The sequence below is a fragment of the Ambystoma mexicanum genome, chromosome 7q, assembly GCF_040938575.1.
Source record: "Ambystoma mexicanum isolate Mex_15411 chromosome 7q, UKY_AmexF1_1, whole genome shotgun sequence".
Lineage (NCBI taxonomy): Eukaryota > Metazoa > Chordata > Amphibia > Caudata > Ambystomatidae > Ambystoma > Ambystoma mexicanum.
In genome coordinates this window covers 485,480,876-485,486,875 of record NC_090941.1, presented here as the reverse complement: position 1 = coordinate 485,486,875, position 6,000 = coordinate 485,480,876, and positions in this window count along the sequence as shown.

The following is a 6,000-nucleotide window of genomic DNA, read 5'->3' as shown; positions in this document are numbered from 1 at the left end:
TGGGTACAAGAGTGGACACTAACGAACGGGCCCTCCAAGATCTAGCAGAGGATGCTAACAAAGTGCAAGAATGGGTGGAACGCCTGGCCGAAGCCACCCACAACCTAGAGCTTCAGACCGAGGATCTTGAGAATAGATAGAGGAGGGCCAATATTAGGGTGAAATCTTTGCCAGAGTCAGTCATGGATGCAGACCTCCAACAAACGGTGAAGCTATTGTTTGCCCCCCTGGCGGATGTCACAAATCCGGAAGAAGTCCGGGTGGACAGGCCCATAGAGTGGGGCCCAGAAGGGATGAACCTGGTGCTCGGCCGCAAGATGTACTTGTGGTGCTACATGAGTATTTGCAAAAGGAGAAGATATTAAGGGCCGCGAGGGGGGCAGATGCCCTGTGTCAGGGTGCAGGGTGTTATAACCGGCTGACAGGGCTCTGTAAAAGGCCCCAAGCACAGGAAAACAGGGAAAAGAACAAGACAAAGCCAAAGGAAGACTCCAGCCTTATCGGAGGCTTCTTTGTCCATTTTGCAGGCAAAAAGACCTGCGAACCACAAGTCCCAGCAGCCTCCAGGCCAGGAACTACTTTTTCACTCCCATGTCGGGAGGGGCTTGCGCACGCGCATGCGCGCAACACAAAGGCACAGGGCTTGTGCTTACGCCCCTGACCAGACCAGACGCATCTTCCGGAGCTCCTGCCGAGGGGGATTGCGCAAAGGGCCACGCCCCAAGGAAAAAGCATTTCGGCCCCTCGCTCATGCCAGATAGATACAGCAAGGGCCTAGTGAAAGAACCCATGCTGAATACTAACGAGCTGCAGCAGGGAGGTAGCGTGGAGACAGGAGGGAACCATTTGGCCTCCAAATCCACAGAGGGGCACGCGCAGGGGGCACAGCCCGGCCACATCACGTCCCCTGCTGATGGCAAAGCTAAGTGCTTAATAGCGTTTTGCTGCATTTGAAGACAGTGACTTTTCCTGCATGATTGCATGAAAACTAATGAGTGCAGCGCCTTTGTAAATAATCACAACTTCAGCCACGTGCAGCAAACTTTGGCAGCACAGAGTGCTCATCTCATTACAAGCCACGTGTGGCAAACTTTGGCAGCACATAGCGCCTTTAGGTTTCAAGCCACGTGCGGCAAACTTTGGCAGCACATAGCGCCTTTAGGTTTCAAGCCACGTGCTGCAAAACTTTGGCAACACAATGGGTATTATCACTTCTTAGTCACGCGCGGCGAAGTTGGGCCACATGTTCTGATCACCAATAATTAGCCACGTGCAACGGGTACAGCTGCACATCTTTTGTTTGGCATTAATAGACTGCATGAGCAGATTTACACTCCACGTGCATGTGTCTGCACTAACCAATCCTTGGGGTGGGGTGTCACCAGATGGTATACCTGTTCTGTTCCTGTATGGAGACCTGTGTAAGCACTGTCTTGCAGGCGCCCAGACTGTAGACGGGGTAGTTGGTTCATGCCCCTCCTGCACCTGGAATCCGGAGCCGTGACACCCTGAGCTTTAAATGGATACTCCATTCAGCTGTACCAAGATCTTTCGGCAATCACTGCTAACAAGAGAAGGCAGATGCACCCAATAACACAGGAGTTACAGAAGAGGAGTATTTGGTACAAATGGACTTTTCCGTTTGGTTTGGTGTTTGAACTGGACAGTAGGCAAAGACGGGTCACATGAGTGGAGGAGGGATAGAGGTGGATCATTCCTCAAGTGAGTTGCCAGACATGGGGGAAAGCCAGCCCCAGACAAAGGGAGTGGGAGTGGTCAACGCAGGCACCAAGAAGGAAAGTGAGGAGAAGAAGGTACCCAATGGGACTGGGGGCGTGTTCCCCAGCTGTGGTGCTCCGGCCAGAGAGGGGGAGATCCAGGGCTCGGCACCCAGTTGAAATTTTGGCCACAATAAGGGATGGTTTTGGGGTACCCGGGGAGGGGTGTCTAGAAGAGGCTGCAGTAGCTGAGGCGTGGGATGGGGAGGTTCGGTTTGGATCACCAAAGGGTCAGGGTTGACCTGCCATTGGGGCCACTGGGGTTAGGGAATGGCACTGCCCCTGAGGAGGTGGTTCGGGAGGAGCTAGAGGCCAGCAGCGCATACCCGGTGAGGGGGTGGGTGGGGTTTACAGGTCTGGTGTGAGGGAAGCAGGGTACGGTCATGGTTCTGTCAGGGAGGACACGTCGGCCTCCACCATAAATGGGTAGAGCGCTGAAAATATTATCCCTTAATATAAGGGTATTGAATTTGCTGATAAAGAGGAAAAAAGTAGAGCTAATGATGGCAAAAGAAAACCATGACGTTATAAGCTTTCAAGAAACTCACATACAAGAGAAAGATAGGCAGAGGCTGAGATTGAAAGGGTTAAGCCGCATTCACCAATCCAACGGCCAGGGAAAAAAGGGTGGGGTCCTCATAGCCATGAAAAATTATCTCGACCTGTCTGTCACAGGTTTTTCCAGGGACACCGCAGGCAGATTCCTGGTTCTGAATCTTCAAAAAGGAAGGGTGGTGTTATCAGTGGCAACCTTCTATGCTCCAAACACAGGACAGGACCACTTCAATGTTGTGTAAATAAGAAAGGGCTGCCAAGGGTAACATAATACTTACGGGGGACTTCAATTTAGCTTGGGACCCGGCGAGGCATAGGAGTGCATGAATTTTTCAAGCCCAGACTAAACCATCTAAAGATCTGCAGAGCAAAAGAGAGAACGTGTCGTTGGTAGATGCATGGTGGGAAAAGAGGGGGGAAGACAGCGGGTATACCTTTCATTCCAATTTGCATAGATCGGCGTCCAGGATTGATTATGTCTGGTTGTCACGTTCCCTGATAGGTAGGCTTAGAGAGATTGATGTAGGCGCGATCACGATTTCAGACCACATTGCGATTGCGATAGCGCACTCATCCCCTTCGCAGGCGGCGGGGCTGTGGAAATGGAAATACCCGTCCCACATATTTAAAGATGAGGTGTTGCAAGGGGAGCTGCGTGAGGAAATTGGCCAGTACTTTCAGAGGAACGATATGGAGGGCATGGACCGAGGTATAATTTGGGATGCTTTTAAAGCCACCATTAGGGGGACGATTATTGGGATCAAGGCTCGGAGGGACAAGGAGGTTAGGAAACTAGAAGAGGATATGGAGGCTAACTTGAAGGCAGTTATGCAGGAGCTAGCCATTAGACCCTCCGCAGAGACTAGGAAGAAATACAGGGTGATCAAGGGCCAATTAGAAACGATAATCTGGGCTAAGGCGGAGAGGGCACTGATGCATCTTAAACAGAAGTTCTATGTGAAGGCTAACAGGGCAGATAGGCTACTGGCAAGAAAGCTGAGGAGCGAGGAAAAGGATAGAACAATATTGAGAATTAAGATGGCAGCGGGAGGAGAGGTTACAGGGCTCCAAGAGATCAAAAGGGAGTTTGCAAGATATTATGGGGAGGTCTATCAGTCAGATTGACCAGCGGAAGGAGATCAGGGGAAGTACTTGGAACAGTGCCACCTGACTGGGATAAAGGAAGCGAACAGGGAGGAGCTTGAGAAAGAGTTAACTATAGAGGAGGTTTACAAGGCTATCGCGGCTCTCCCTCCTGGTAAAGCCCCTGGGCCTGACGGGTTCACAGCAGATTTCTATAAAACGTTTAGGGACTTATTGGCCCCACGTATGGTAGCCCTATATAATGAATTTGGGGGATCGAGGGGGATAACCAAATCTATGGAGGAGGCGAAAGTGGTACTACTCCCTAAGCAGGGGAAAGATCCTACATCATGCGGGGCTTACAGACCGATTGTGCTGATCAATCTGGATGCGAAGATCTTAACTAAGATTCTGGCGGCCAGGCTAGACCCCTTCCTCCCATCCTTGGTGGAACCTGATCAGTCCGGTTTTGTGCGGGGGAGGCAAACACATGATAATACCAGGAAATGTGCCCATAATATAGAGAAAATAAACAAATCCAGGATTGAGTCTCTTGTGGTGGCCCTCGACGCTGAGAAAGCGTTTGATAGGGTAGAATGGGGCTTTCTCTTCACCACCATGTGCAAGATGGGATTTGGGGAAAAATGTATGAGCAATATAGAGGCGTATTATCGTAACCCCACGTTACGCCTGATGATCAATGGGGAGGCATCTGATCTGGTGGCAGTGTCTAGAGGCACGAAGCAAGGCTGCCCGCTGTCGCCGTTACTTTTTGCTTTTTTTCTAGAACCGTTTCTGTGTAAAATCAGGTTTCACCAGGTGATTAAGGGGGTGATGTTTGGGGGAGGAACACATAAGGTGGCCGCCTTTGCAGACGACATGTTGTTGACCCTGACGAACCTCCGGGAGTCTCTGGAAGTGGTTGAGGGAGTTTTTGCGGAGCTTGGCCGGATTGCAGGGCTACGGATCAACAAAAGTAAGTCGGGGGTGCTGTGCCTACAGATGTCCCCTGGGGCGGAAAGGGAGTTAAGGAAGTGCTCAGATTTTGCCTGGGCTCCGAGTAGGGTCAGGTATCTGGGGACCGTCATTACGGGGACCATAGAGCAATTATATGAGGCAAATTACCCCCCGATACTGGGGAAAATCAAGGGGTTGCTTCTGGGATGGGGACTTCTGGCTGTGTCATGGATAGGCAGGATTAATGCCCTGAAGCTGGTTATTCTTCCAAAATTATTGTATCTGTTTATGTCACTTCCTGTCAGGGATCCGACTCCCTTCTTTAGGAAGTCAAGCGAAATCACCCAGGCCTACATCTGGGAGAATAAAAAACCTAGAGTACCCCGGAAGCTGATGCAATTGCCCAGACATAGAGGAGACATGGGGGAACCAGACATGGTAAATTACTACTGAGCAGCTCATATGCTGGTATTACGAGATTGGGTGAAGGACTACAGGGGGAAGGTGTGGAGGGGAATGGATAGGGCTGGGAGCTGACTCCGGTTTTGACGCTTGGCAAGAAGGGGGCTGTAGGTACCTAAGGGACCTATATGGCGGGGGGGGATAAGAGATTTCCCCACTTGCAAGAGCATCTTTGAGGTGGGGAAGAGGAGCACTTCCGATATATGCAACTAATTAAACTTTTCTTTATTGGCAAGAAGTAGCAGCCAGTACCACATACATTACAACAAAGACACACATTGCATGTACAATTGTGAATGATGAACCATAGGTTCTACAGAAGGTCCGATAGAAACCCACCAGAGATAGATTACAGTGAAAGCATGCATCATGTAGAGTTATCCGCTCCCAGGGTGGGGGAACGAGGGGATGATAAGAGCTCTAAGTCCACCTTGCTGTTCAAGTAGCTACAGAACTCTGTCCATATGTATTTAGGGCGAGCATTGGCAGGGAGCAAGTTAATATAGTCTTCTTCGCAGGATTGCGTCCAGGTGAGGGCCTTCAGCCACATTTCCAGGGAAGGGGGGGATCTGCGCTTCCAGCATTGCAGAATGCATTTCTTGGCCATGCTCGCCGCCACATTCAAAAATTTAGCCACCTATTTCGCCTCAGCCCCCTCCCAGAGCCCAAACAAGAGAGACAGGGGTTCAGGGTCTACGCAGAACCCTACAATTTCAGAGAGGGTCTCAAGCACCGCTTTCCAGAACGGGGCCAATGCTTCACAGGACCAGAACATGTGTGCGTGGTCCGCTTCTTCAGATCTACATCTCTGACAGGGGTGGAGAAGATCCCGGGCAAATTTCCCAATCACATAAGGGGTGTAATACAGGCGATTGAGCAGCTTGTATTGGATACATCTAATTCTAGAATTAAATGAGACTTTGCGAGTGTGCGTACGCATACTGGACCAGATATCATCTGTGATGTCTAATCCTAGATCCCGACTCCAGGCATCACGAACAGTGCGGGGGGGTGTTCAGCGGCCCGGGCCATCAGCATTTTAAACAAGGAGGATACAATACCCCTACCACCAGCGGAATTGGCTATATAGCTGTCCTCGGGGGACTTGGGGGGGTTCGTCCGGGTACGAAGGCCACATGTCCTGGATTGCCGCCCTAATAGGGAA